This window comes from Malurus melanocephalus, unplaced genomic scaffold (assembly GCF_030028575.1).
Source record: "Malurus melanocephalus ecotype Western Australia unplaced genomic scaffold, MMel_1.1 scaffold_352, whole genome shotgun sequence".
NCBI classification, from domain to species: Eukaryota; Metazoa; Chordata; class Aves; order Passeriformes; family Maluridae; genus Malurus; species Malurus melanocephalus.
In genome coordinates, this window is record NW_026623584.1 from 624,863 (window position 1) to 639,672 (window position 14,810).

The 14,810-nt window shown below is 35.8% G+C and overlaps 1 protein-coding gene across 6 annotated transcripts in view; it reads left to right on the forward strand.

The window, feature by feature from the left end:
- Positions 1-14,810, forward strand: part of SPOCK3 (SPARC (osteonectin), cwcv and kazal like domains proteoglycan 3) — a 327,128-nt gene that overhangs the window by 168,216 nt on the left and 144,102 nt on the right. For all 6 annotated transcript variants that reach the window (XR_008966143.1, XM_057378291.1, XM_057378290.1 and 3 more), the window contains one exon: positions 11,353-11,537. The gene's annotated coding sequence lies outside the window, so the exon portion shown is untranslated. The remainder of the gene's footprint in view (positions 1-11,352; positions 11,538-14,810) is intronic.

Sequence of the window (14,810 nt, forward strand, 5' to 3'; positions counted from 1 at the left end):
CAGAGCGAAGCTGCTTAGTCAGTTTAAATGCTGAGGTGTTCTGCAGATCTGTTTGCTTGAGAAGGTCCAAAATAGTAGAGCTTTTTGTACAGAAAAAAAATACTAACAAAAAGATAGCAAAGATATAGACTTCTTAAATATTTATGGCTTTAGTTTAGTAGATTTCTGTTTGCTTCTTTYTCTGTACTTCCTCATTCTTCCCTTTCTTTGTAGATTAGCATGGCCTAGCCCATGAGGATTCATATACCGTCTGTATAACTTTTTCAGTTCAAGTGAGTGAAAACTAATAGTGTATCTGTCCTGGGGAGTGTTTGAAATCATCCCAAAGAGAAGGCTATTTTCTGGGACTTTCTGGATTGTATTTTATCACATAAACAAAAAAAAACGTACCTGCAGGCTGCACACCACCAAGAGTTTGGACCATGTTTTAAATTAAGGAGGTGTGTTTGTCTCTTCAGTCATCTGTGTAGTGCTGGAAGTTATGTTATCAAAGTTTAATTCAGATGTTCTYAATAGTATTACTAGTGAAGATGTGAATTAGCATAACAATTAGTATAGTACCTGAAGTAACTACAAACTGATTCTGATGATTTAATATTGAAGGYGTTGACCAGAGTACAAGATCTTGCCATAGAAAAGTACTGATTAGGAAACAGAGAATTTTTCTCCTAGGCAGTCCTAAGGACTACATTACCGTCTTCTCTGAAATTTTCATCATTTAATAGCTCCAACAAAAGATTGTCTGAAGTCTTAACAATCCAGTTTCTAGTCCTTTGCTCRTTCCAAATATGGCTTAGTTTATGTCACAGCAATGGAAAGATAGTTGAAAAAAGGAATGGTATTTATGCTGWGAAAAGTTCCATCTATAGTTCCACTCTAAACACAGTCAGTGCCAAATTACTTCTGTTTTCCTCAAAGGTACCTGCGGTAGTATTAATCAAGGAAATGCAACAACTTCCACTGCCAAGGATAATTAAATTGTTCTATAGCCAAAAAAATACATTAATTAATGCTGTGCCAAAACAAGATGTGCTTGTAATTATTGAAGTTTTCCACTGCTTCCACTGTGCAGGGATTCTTTTAGATACCTAAAGGCACATAGTTCTCACAAGGATGTGTCTCTTACTCCCAGATACATATGTTGATCATAAAGATCTGTTTCTATCAAGGAACATCCCTTGATCCTATTCCAGCAAATTGATTTAAAATGTTTCTTTAAAAAATACAATCTACTAAAACTTGCCAGTAAATAAAACCCCAAAATCTGTGATGGCTGTGGAAATTGTAGATTTCACTAAAACTACAAACACCACAAAAAATTGTTCCAAGTTGTTGCTTAAAGTGTAAGATCAAATTATTAATTTGTTAAAATTTTCAGAGAATTTAGTAATGAAAACTTGGAGGCAAAGATGGGAAAAATCCAAATGCACAAAAACCTCTTTGTGTGTTGCAATGTTTATCAGTCCTGCAGCATGATCTCAAACTATGGTGAACGTGTATTTGATATTTATCACATGGGAAGGAAACTAGGGAAAACCAGATATAATATTAAAATTTAAGAATATAAAAGCACTTCAAAATATTATTTATCACAATTTCTTTAATGGAAATATTCAAATTTTAGTATTTTGTATTAGTATTCAAAGACAGAAATGGGCAGATGGGTAAGAATTCTTGAAGGAACTTTTCTAAAGGTGGAAAATTCCTTTTTATTAGAAGCTGGTCTCCAACAGTGTTGTTAGAATACTTGTAGTGCTAAATGGGTCTCTACAATGAACATTTGCTGCATTAGTGTGTTTTTTTTTTTATCTAAAAAGCCAAGTGCTGTAAATGTCTAAAGGATGTAATATCGTGCTTTATTAATGGGTAAGCAGTGCAGGAATGCAGGGTAAATGCAGTTATCAAAAGAACCAGTTTTAAAAAATCAACAATATCAAACACTTTACAAGGATAAACTGTTTCAGTGTAGATAAAGAAAATATTTATCTAGTAATTCCCAGAATAGGACCTTCTCATTGAGGAAGTTAACACACAAAGATCTGGTGTAGCTGTAGAAGGCAGTGTAGTTAAAGGACAGCTTTAAAGATTTTACTCACCTTCTTAAGGAATTTATCTTTCTATTAATCAGAAAACAATATCTAAAAATACCCTATGATATATGCAGCTGGATCAGTAATTTATATATAAACAATAAAGCCATTAAATAAAAACAGTGAAGGTGTAACTAAGGAACAAATATAAAGAGTAGCACCAAGTCTTCCAGACATCATGGGGCATCTGAATGATGCTTTTAGTTATATGGTTTGATRTTAAGTAGTCCTGAAAGAAGCAGGGGTTGGACTTGATAATCCTTATGGATCCCACCCAACTTGAGACATTCTATTAATTCATAATTCAACTTTGTAAAGCCTGATGAAATTCACTCTGGAATATTCAAGAATCCTGCTGAAACTTCTAGTGACTTTTKGGAGAGCTAGTGGAGAATTGGTGAGATGCTTGAAAACTAAAGCAGCTGTAGTGTACAACTTCCCCCTAGTTCAGGGGGTTAGATGGAGGGAATGTTAGAGATCTCTGAAATTAGTAACCAATCTAGTTTGTTTTGTACACTTAGGAGATACTTGAACAAATTACTAAGCACCCTTGAAGTATATGGAAAATAAGTAATTGATTTGTTCTTGAAAAATCTATCTGATGTTCTTATTTGACATAATAATTGGGCTACCAAAAGAGAGAGAACTAATAGATATTATCGATCTCAATATCTTCATAAGCAAAGTAGATTAATATTGTCTATGGTAAAATTACCATTTTGTGTAGTGATGGGTCAATAAGCCCTTTATAGCAGGGAAGGAATTAACTCCAACAGTATTTAGGGATGGAAAGCTATAGAGACCCATCTGCAGAAAAACAGTACGGGCAGATGACTGGGAGGGGAAGAAAGCTGTTTGGAAAAATCCATTCTGTGAGTAGGGTTGCTAAGGAAGCCGCATGCAGATTCATCAAGGGGGAAAAAGGCAACCTTCTCTCAATGCTGTTAACTGCAAAGTCCTTGTAAGCTGAGTAACACCAGTACCTGCCAGCAAGAAGAGGCAGTGGCAGTGCCTGTGGGTGAGTGTCAGGTCTGGGATTGTGTGACCCTTAGTGGAAGATGTAAATCTTTACATTGCTGCTTTAGCCAGAAGTACAATATTATTAAATGTTACTTCAGATTTTTTGACCACAGCCATACCATTGCTAGAAAATTTCAACAGGATGCTAACATATGACTGTGGCCCAAAAAGAATGGCTTGGTGCTGGTCACCAAACAGCTGTGGGTACTGTTGATGCAGAACTGACTGTGGATGTGGGCAGGCAGACTAAAGGGCATGGCTGGCTGAAATAGCATTGGACAGTGGCCCTAATGTGTCATAGAGCCATAGAATGATTTGGGATTTGGGGAGGAGACTTAAAGATAATTTTCTTCCACTACCCTTTGCATGGGCAKGGACATCTACTAGAAGGAGGAATGTCTGAAGACTTTGTCCTGTACAGGCTTAGCTACATATTGGGCATTACATGAGGCCAGTCTTGGTGCTTTTGTTAATGCCAATGGTCAGATCATTAGAAACTCGCAGCTATTCAGTTTTGGAACTGATGATAATAATGTCTGTCTTGGCTGCTACTCTGCGCATAATATACCTTGCTTGGAAAAGGCTAAAGCCAATAGCTAAATCTGTCCTGAGATGATGAGTTTAGCTGGTTTAGAAGTATTCCCTGGGACAATTATCTGAGGGAAGGCCATGGTTTCACTGGTGATAGTCTGAGAATCTGAGCAATGGAGCATTGTCTTGGTATGGAATTACATCAACTTGAAGGTAYTCTGGGATTGAAGAAGAACCATCCTACAAGTAGTCTCTTGCCTGATGATGGAGTTAGCAGCAAACTCGTGATCCTGATGTAATTCTTCTGTCAGTGYGAGGCAAAGAAATTTACAAATACAAGGAGGTAGGTAGATTGTGCTCTGATCATTTTTTGTCCACATCAAACCAAATCCGGGGTTGGGTCAAAGGTTAAAATACAAGGTGTACAAGAACAAATACAGAATATGTAAGAGTAGCTTCAAATTGTAAACATGGACATAAGTAAGAAGTCATATTTAAGAAGGAAAATCTATAAGTATCCCAAGGAAACGTAATTTCTCAAAGATATTAACTCAGAATTATAACTATTCCTCTGAATCTTGTGATCACTTTATATATGCCTCTGCACTTACTGTTCTACCAGTAAGAATACAAGGGTGGGAGCAGAGCCCTGGCTCTTTCTCAGGTGCTTAGTCCTGCTTATTCCCACTGTGTGTAGATAAGTAGATACCTCAGTTTTGCTACATTGCCTACTAATTTCCCTGTACRTGTGAGAAAGCTGAATGGTTCTTAGAGTCAGATCTGTCCAGTCTGTACTGACTGATTTGCTACACTTGCATAAACCATATGTGAGCCAAATGCTGCTCAAGAATCTTCTGCTGAACATGCCAGCCTTATGCAGTGAGAAACACCCGAGAAAAGAAAAATAATACCTCAGAAATTAAATTAAACATCTCCAGCACAAGGAGCAACAGGTATGTTAATGGGAGCATGTTTTGGAAGAGAGAAAACAGATAGTTATAACTAAATTATCACATTCTTAGTCTGGAAAAAAAATTATATTGGTTGATAGGCAATAAGATTTAGTAAGAAAATTACTATGAACATGTTATAGATATGAATAGGTTGTGTTTTAAATTGTTATGAATCCAGCATTAGAGGATATCAGCTCTCCATCACAGCTGTTCACCTGCTGGGCTCTATTAAACATCTGTTAACCCTTTACAGATAAATGGAAGTTTTACAATAAAGTGTAGTCCTGTGGCACATAAAATAGCATACAGAGCATATCTATGAAACACAGCTTTTGGAAGAGAATGTTTGCGACTAAGAAATGGCAGAGAGGTTGTGAGTTTGAAGATCAGTGACACAAAGATCCAAATCACTGAACTGCAAGTTTTAATACCCTTATAAATCTACGTTTCATACAATGCCAGTTATTTAAAGTCTTCTCACATTTGTAGAGAACCTTGGGTCTAAATTCCTCTCTGAACAAAGAACCAAAAGCCAATGACTGTTTTATGAACCCAAGCAGAGTTTCATCTTTAACCTAGGCTCATTGTTGCACATACACTGTGCAATAGAAATATGATAAAATTATGTTCTGTAAATGTATGCAGACTTTGATCCTATATTGGAGTGCATCAGAAATCAATCAGTATTGTGTAAAGAATGGGACGACAACAACATGGAAGGAAAAGACAACACCATGAGGGGAAGAAACATGACAGATATTTTCAATGAGAAAATTTGTTGAATAATGCCCTGAAATGCCAAGAAAATATCAGAAATGTGAGTAAAAAGGTCAAGATTCAAAAATATACCTGCTTAATATTATTTATTTGAATTTTGGGGCTTTTTAGAAATACTGTACAACTTCAAAATTAATTAAAATTACACTTTTTGTCAGAGCTGAATATTTTTAAGGGATTTTAAATATTGTAGAAGAAAATAAAGGTTTTTTTTGTTCTTGTTTGTGTTGATACACTTTTTAATTAGCTCAGATGTTTGTGTGGGACACAAAAACTGCTTTATTGCCTTGGGGTATTAATTAGCACAATTGTGAATCTAGACTGGATAAATGAACTTACAGATGGATAAAATGAAAATTTCACCTTTGTAAATAATATTTAGTGGTCTAGACTAAAGCTTTTCAAACCTGATGCAACATGATGTAGCAGAATCCATTCAGGAGGTAATTAGTACTGAAGTTGCATTGTATCATTATATTGCTTTATACAGTTCTCAAAAGGCAAAGAATTCTGCTTGATTTTTGAAATGTTTTCAAGGAAGACACTTCTAAATAATCTGGGAAAAAAGACGAAAGACAGATTCAGGAAAATGTGCTTTTGTTTTGCACAAAAATTATATTTATTTATAATACTGTCAGATAAAGTTTTTCAAGTTTAGAGATATCTAGGGTAGATTTTTGAGACTGATTATATTTAATCTCACYAATTTTTTCTGTGTGTGTCCTATACAACATGTTTCAGACAGTTGTGTTTTCAGTTTTATCCAGATCAAATGTGGCCTAATCTCAGATGTTTAGTACTGTGCCTCAGACAAAAACCCTGTCCTTTGTCAAAGGCTTTTGTTTTCACAGACAATGAATTGTTGAGGTTAAAAAGGGACCACTGGAGGTCAACTGGTCCAGCCCCCAACTCAAGCAAGGTTATTGTGTGGGGATGCTATTGGATACATTGTCAAAAAAGCCTTACTGAGGTCTAGGAGGTAATATCCACTCTTCTCACCTTATCTACTAAGCCAGTCATTTCATCATAGAAGTTTATCAGGCTGGTCAAGCATGACTTACCCTTGGTGGATCCATGCTGACTGCTCCTAATCACTTCCTTGTCTTTCATGTGGCTAAAAATGGTTTCCAGAATTAGTTGCTTCRTCACCTCGCCACAGATCGAGGTCAGACTGACCAACCTGTTCTCTGGGTCCTGCTTCTCAACCTTTTTGGAGACAGTCAAATCCTCGAACATCTCTCCCAATTGCCTTCATTATTCCTGGATAATCAACAGTGCAATAATACCCAGTTCCTCAAAATGCATCCCATCAGGACCCGTGGATTTCTCTGTCCAGTTTACTGAAGTATTCTCTATTGTGCAGCACATTAATGGCCAGCATGGATTATTCTTGTCTGCCTGCACAATATCACAGTTGTGTCATCAGTTATCTACTCTCCAACATGTCCACAAAATTTAAAGTGTCCTGGACCTCATAACCCATGGGTTTTCTTCAGTGTTTTTGTCTGGTAAATTTGTTTTTGTCCCAGCAATATTCACAAAGAATTCTGCTACAGGCCTACTTGAACCTTCAGCTAGATTGTTTTTGTTCTTCTCTAAACTCTGACCTCTACCCCCATTTCCTTTTCTGGTTCTTTGTAAACTCAAACACAAGTTGATTGAATTCTGCAGGTCTTAGCAACCTAGGCCTTGTTTTTTCTTGTTCTCTGTGGGATGAGTTTTTTAACTGCTCATCCATCATCCACTTGCCAAGTTTTCAAACAAGCACTGTGGCAGTTTTTCTGTGCTGTTTTCCCACTTTGGAGGAGCTCCCTGAAGATTTCTCRTAAACATCTATATATGCTCCTCCACTGTCCTCAACCTCCTCCCTACATCCTTAGGCTGAGCCCAGCTCTAGCCTCTTGTTTCCAGTTCTTTCTTTCTTGCTTTCTTACACATGGATTACATGTTTGTTCAGTGCCCAGTATGATCATATTTTATGATATTTGAGATGAACATACAAATAGTGCTGGGAAGATGAAAGAGGATGGATTCATACCCATTAGCATGTAACATCACTCTAAATGCAAGCAACACTAGGGAATGTGTAGTGCTGTGTCACATGTGGAAGGGATTACAACTGAGTACCTATTCTGCTCTCAGCTCAATTTATAGCACTTTCTGGGGTTCATCATGAACACATAAGGTTTTTCACATCAGATACCACAAAATCTATGGATTCGATTAAATCTCCAATTTGTATTATTCCTATAACATAAATRCCTAGCAGAGATGCAAAACTGAATCTGGTGTTTATCTGGCTTACTATGGCTCAGGTCCCATTGAAATGCTGAAGAGCAGCACAAAGGACCTGTGAGTGGAGATACATTCACCTGGTTTGATACTGAGATACTGCAGAAATGAGGGTCTTAATACAGCTGCGGCCCTCTCACAGCAAATCCACCCCTGTTCACATAATAATTTAAAGGGAAAAGGTGTCAGAAACTGTCTCTGTCTATGGTGGAAAACAGTCTGCGGGGATCCTAGGAAACTGAACATGAGTTTGCTAAAATAAGATGCAGTTACACCAGCAACTGAGTCAATATTCTTCTTATACCCAAAATACACATAAAATAGTACTTACCAAATGCTTTATTGCTGCTGAACGAAGTGTTATTTTAAAGGTTTTCAATATACGCTGGTATATTTTCCTTTCCTTGGTGACATTTTTTGCTTGTAAGGCCCTAAAGCTTCACATTTATAAATAAAGCACATTCAAGAGTGTATCATAAAAATAAAAAATGTAGGGGCTTTGTCATTAATAACTTTGATAAGCTATTTGGATTTGCTATGAACATGAGCATGATAATGCATATGGTTTAATCAATACACCTTTCAAGGGAGCCCCATTTGGGAAAATGCAAAAGCCGTGTCTTGGAGTCAGTAATAAATATTTCATTAAATTATCTCTAATTTAACTTTCACTCCAATTGGCAAACCTCTAGTGGTATGTACTTTTCCCTCCTGAGTTTATTGCACTGGTAACATGCAATCATCTCACAGCCCTTTGCTTTCTGATCTATGGTATAGTGCCTCACCTTAGATTAATCTCATAGTCATTACCTCATTTAAGTAGGTAATATTTGACTGTATAATCAGCTTAAAGTGATGTGGGTAGAATAATATGGGCTTACATTTGGTACTCAGAAACATTTCTGAAACAACAAGAAAGCAATTTGATAACAATATATGATCTAAATTATTCTTTTTATGCGTGAAAACACGCAGTGCTTTTACTGACATAATTAAATTGTCCACATTTCTGACTTTTTAATAATGAAAAAGTAAACCTTTCAGTGTTTAAATGATTAGATGATTTAGATGTTTAGATGATTTGTTATGTTGCTTTAAAGCAGAGAATTCAATAGTACCTACTCAGGCATTTACTCTTCTTGTGGAACATAGAGAGAATGAAATCAGTGCCATACCTTCTTAGTGTGGGAGACTTCACAGAGTTTTTTGTTTTCCTGTTTCAAGTATTCCTTTTCAGTGCTTGCRTTTGTATACACCATTATGGTGAACAGGAAAAATTCTGTTTATCGTGTCATCCAKCTATAGAAAGAAATAGCATGTTCAGATTTCAAACTTGTCAAGCTTTTTGACAGATAAACAACAATTCCTTTTAAAGGGTTTAATGTTTTCTGGGAAGAAGTAAAGGCTTCTAGATGATCTTGCAAATTAATAACAACTGATCCTGATGTCAGATTTTTCATTGGCAGGCAAGAGTTGCTGCTTTTCTGGTGGCTATTACAACATTTTCACCTTTGGGACACAGGGGATGTTACCCATCTCCAAGATTAATTTTTCTCAGAAACCTTATTGGGAATGAATGCAGAATAGTAAGAAAACTGCATATAGTGTCAAATAGGGTCTCACAAGATTTGTCTACAACCAGAACACAGGACACTAACAATTTAAGTACAAATTAATCTTTAAGACAGATTAGCAGTATGAAAAGCAACCGCARAGTAAAAGGGGGTTTCCTCGTTGTCTTTCACAGTGAAGGGGTATTATAGGTTAGTCAAGTCATCAGTGATCTAAAATTAATTGATGCAAATGTTTGCCTGTAAAGGATTAGCTACTTGTTTTTATTTACCAAATGACCCTTGCCTTGCTAAGACTGAAGTTTAGATGACATGCATTTGCTAAGACAGCTTTTCAGCCCTTTATATGTAATCTATTCWCTATGAAGCTTCATTTCTCATTCCCTGCTCATTATCCAGCCTCAACTTTTTTGGATGCTTGCCTCACATACTATCCTTCTCCAAAAATATGTCAGTAGCTTTCCCAATTGCATCCTACTCCTTTGCCGCATTCTTAGTTTATTTTAAATTAACAAAACTTCACTAATTTCAAAATTTTCTATACTTGGTATCTATTTTGACATAATCAAAGTTTTGATAGGCATGCAAATTTGGTYCTATTTGCCTAAAACCCAGCTGGAAGAGCAAGTCGAGACTCGATTTACCTATTATTCTATACTGAAATATGACCAACTGTCAAGGTTTCCTTTCTTTTAATATTCTGGACAGAGAGGAAGTAGAGAGATCTGTACTGGTTCTTACAAGAGCCTCAAATGGGTAGTCCCCATTGCAAAGTAAGGGAAGACAAGATCTGTTTCTGATGAAGTACATCTGAAAGCACCCAGCAGTTTAGACACGCTGGACTGAAGATACTCAAGAAGTTTCCATGGTACATCAGCTTCACTTGCCATATGATCTTTTTTTAAATTTACTTGTAGATTTTTGGTATATTAAGCTTACAACACAAGATTTCAGCATGGTTCTTTCCAAAATTACTCCCTAAAAAGCACTTCTGAGTTTGGTGAATTGGCAGTAGGTCCTACACTGAGACATACCTGCCACATTGAGAGATAATTTATGACTACCATCACGCTATAGTTTTAGCAGAACTTCTTCTGATACTGCTGTAACAACCATTTGTCATTTAGCTTGTTGATTAGCTGTCCATCTTCTTGTGAGAAAAATACTGTGTATTATCCTTAGGAAAAGGGCAACCAAAAATTCCAGACACTAAAACCTAAATACTACACTACAAGTTCTAGAATGTCAGAATGTCAGGAGATACACTACCTTTTCTATAACTATGCTTCTGTAATAGTATTTCTGAGTCTAGTAGTTGTTACAAAGATATAATTACTGTTATAACTCACTTGGGTTCCCCAAATTAGGTTGGATGTGCAAACCAAATAAAAAAAAAAAAAATCCAGAGTACACCTTCTTGAGCAAAGCAAAATTGTATCCCCAGTGGAGATTTGGCTTTACATATGTTTGTACCCATGCTAAAGAACAGTATTTAATCATGAAAAAAAAAAAAAAAAGCTTCACTTGAAAAATAGTGCAATCAGTGTTAATTGACAGGGTAAAAATTACCCACAGAACTATACCCATGGCATGTCCACACAGTAACTGAAAGAAGAAACTGCGAAAAGGCTTTGGACCATGAAATAGAGTAAATGAAGCATTATAGATTTAGAAAATAACAATGAAAACCACAGGAAAGAATAAACAAAGAAGAATATGAAGCCTTTTCTCATAGCTAAATAGAATAGAGGTAGAGAAATTAAAGAATAAAGCTGCGCTCATAATGGCAAACTGCTAAATATTTTGAGAGTCATTCTATTATTTAAGATGTCACAGTGCACTGCCATTAAAATTATGGACCTGCTTTATCTGTGTGACTTGCTCAAGTCCAATGTGGGACAATTTATATGTTGAGTTTCACCACTCACGCACAGGTTTGTTTTCTTCTTAAAAGAAAAGAGATCTGAAATGCTATAGCTTCCAAAAAATATCTTGTGACAGTGAAGCTGATACTGTTTGTTTCTTTAGATGAGATGCATATATTCAGTGTCATTTTAGTTTTTGCACTGTAGGGAAAAGTGATCATTGGTTTCTCTTTTCTCCTTTCCCAAATGGCAGAATTCATTCTCTGGTGATGTGAGGAAAGAACAGTTTTTATACTTCTCTTTGTGCTGGAAGATGAAATAAAATATGTCATGGCACCTGAAGCTGCTTGAGGCATTTTTCATATTCATCCTGAAGTGAAGAGATTTAACCATCAGGCGAACATCTAAAAGACTACTGACCCTTCATGCTCAGTCTGGGTATGTTCAAGCTTATTTTTCTGGGCTTGTTTCTTAACCATTGGGGATTTTGTTRTTGTCTTTAGTCTGTCTGACATGGTTTAATACAAACATCTACATTGCCACAAAGGTGTCCTTTTTATTGGAGCCAGCTCTGATCCTCTTAAATATGCATAGATACACACTTGGGGCTGTCTAGTCATGATTCAATGCTCAATGCATGAAGTTTGGAACATGAGATGGAGACTTTGGAATAGACTCTTTTCAGTATGGGCTGCTTACAGGAGAGATCTGGATGAAAAAATAAAGTGCTTAATTTATTTCCCGGTGATGGAAATGAAGAAATTATTATGATATCACATTTATAATGGTAAACTGCTTAAATTTAGCTGCTGGGTATTGCAGACTCCCCTGTTTTCTTCCTGAATGGGTTGCTTACTTATTTTGTTCAAAGAGTTCCTGATCTTGAGGGTTTGGTAAGCTTCAGATACTTCTGTTAAGATGGAAGTAAAGTTTTTCTTGTACCTTAAATAGTCAGGTCATAGACTTGTTGCTGCACCACACAGCCAGAAACCCAAAGGCAGAGTGCAGAGCAAATCTTAACACGTGCTTGTCTTGGGATCCCAGATTGTATTTGCTTCTCTTTATCTGTCCCTTCTTGGAAGATGGCAATTCAAAAGCCTGTAAGTTTCCAAGAAGTGATTAATCTGCCTCCTGAAGTTATTTTAAAACAACAGATTCAATCTGGGAACCTGAACAGTSCATGGCAGGGTAATAAAAACTTAAGATTGTCTCTGATGGACACATGCTTGTGACTTAGCAAAAGTTTGTAAAACCTTCATGCTCCCGTCAAAAGGTCATTGCTGATATATCTTAATTTTATAGGAAAAAAATCTTTTACTGGAAAATTCTCAGATGTCTTCATTAGAGATAATTAATCCACACTAACTGCTTCAGTCCAAATAGAGTTAAAAAGATATGAAAATTCAGGTTATTGTCATAAACATATTGGAACTGAGGAGTTCACAGAGTTAATAATTTCAAACTGGAAAGAAAAAAAAWTTACATTGATGCACAAAATCTTTTTTATTTGATAGCATGGATTCACTTAATGGAGCATAATGAGGAAGATAAATTGAATACCTGCTGATTTCTAACCTCTTATTCCATTCGCTATCTTTTTTTWAATTTCCCGTTTTCACATGTTTCTCTATTAAATTCTATCCAAGAGAAGGGAAAACACACAAATCATCCCAAATGCTGAAAATTCTGAACTCATTTAAATATTTTACATAACATACACAGTTACTAACAATGTTAATTATTGATAAAGGCTTGATTGCTCTTTAATTACTCTGCCAAGGTCTGGTATAAGCCCTCAAGAATTATATGGTGTATTGTAAGTGAATCRGTTTTAATGATATCTTCATGACATGCATATTTCATGACTAAGCTTTATTTACTAGCATTTTAACATGACCATTAATAATAAAACCCCTGGGTTACATATGTAAATAAGAAAATGATTACTGCATAATTATAAGAGATACCTGACACTATGGTGYACTTTTATGTTTTGCAAAATTCMAAATATCAGCATCAGGACTGGGTGTGAAAATCATAAAGCTCTTCCTAACTGTCACCCTGACTGTCATGTCAATATCTATTTTATTAAATGACTTCTTATTGAAAAATATGCAGTCTGTGAAAGCAAATATACTCTGCAGAACATGSTTTGTCAGGTAGGGAGTTGAAACTGTCTTATCCGCTATGGCCCTGATAATCTGACTTTCTGAAAATTAGTGTTTGCCTTTGGGGAAGTTTTGTCTTGGAGCTGTTAGAGATACTTCCTGAATCTGAAGGTTTRAAGCTGAGATGAGAGTTGGATGCAAGTCTGTGACTTTCTGATGGAAGGTTATTATGCATRAAATGAAAACAGTAAGCTCCCTTAATTGTCTAAGAAAAGATTGAGCACCCACTGCCTGTAACAAGTCTCATTCCCTTTTACATTGAGCAGTGTTATAGAGCAGTGTTATACTAGCTTGAGTAAAATGACTATTGTTATTGGGTGATAATAAGGCAATGCTAGTTTAATTTTTATTATATCTGCTTGATTATTTTAGTTATATTATGAAGATGACATTTATGTACCAATTTTGATTTGAGCAAATAMCTGACATTCAGCAACAAAAGGTCAAACTCTCATTTTGCTTTGAAATTTAGAGTTCTATTGTTCAAATACAAACAAACTTTATTCTCTTTACCTGCACCCAGTTTTGTACTACAGGATAGGAACAGCCTGGTGAAATCAAAAAGAATTGCATGCATCTGCTAGTGGGAAAGTCATGTACTTCCTGAAATTTGCCCATTATCCTTTAAAACCAAGAAAAGGAGACAAGACTCCTTGTCAAATCCTTCAATCAGATTTAATAAAGGGGAAAAGCCATCAATACCCATTGTATAAATATGAAAACTGGCTTTGACATTTTTCTTCCCATTTTTATAATGTTGTCTTTTCACAGACGAGTTCTCATCTGAAATACCTCTCTCTATACACACACATTCAAAAATACTTGTATCCTGAATAATTAAAAAGTCTATCGCAATCTCCTTTTCATAATACCCAATACACTGTAAAAATGTCACATATCACTTTGTAAAAACAATTAAATATAAGAGAAGCAGATGGTGTGCCATTTTGAAGGTGGCAGACCACAAAAAAAGATGCTGAGTTCATTCACAGGGTTACCTTGTTCAATTAAAAAAGAAGCCTAGTTAATCCCGGTGATCTCTGTAGGACTGATGATCTCACTCTTCACATTTAAATATGCATGCATAATCACTTTAAGAGTCTTCCAAAAGCTGACATGTTACATTCTTGAAGGAAAGCCAAGGATTTCTATACTGTAACATAACACAAGAGAAYGTATTTTGAACAGCCATTAGGGTAATGGCTGAGATTCCAGTCTTTGGACCAGAATTCCTTTTTGATTTTCCGAAGACGAAACCATGATGAATAAATCATGATAAATCCTGATTTAGTAAAAGTGGCATAGTRTCTTCTAAACCAAAGGAGAATAACTGAAGGCCCCGAGACAGAGAAATTACTGGATATATCAATGCATTTTGAGCAYATGTCTAGGTATTCCTAGGCACTTTAAAGCTGATTTAGCTTTTATTTTTTGCTCCCTTTCTAGAAGAAAAAAAAAAATCAAATTTGTGCTTTAGAGCAATGAATACTGTGCAAAGAACACTTTCTGTGGACACTTTTATGTGTATTTAATTGAGGGCTTT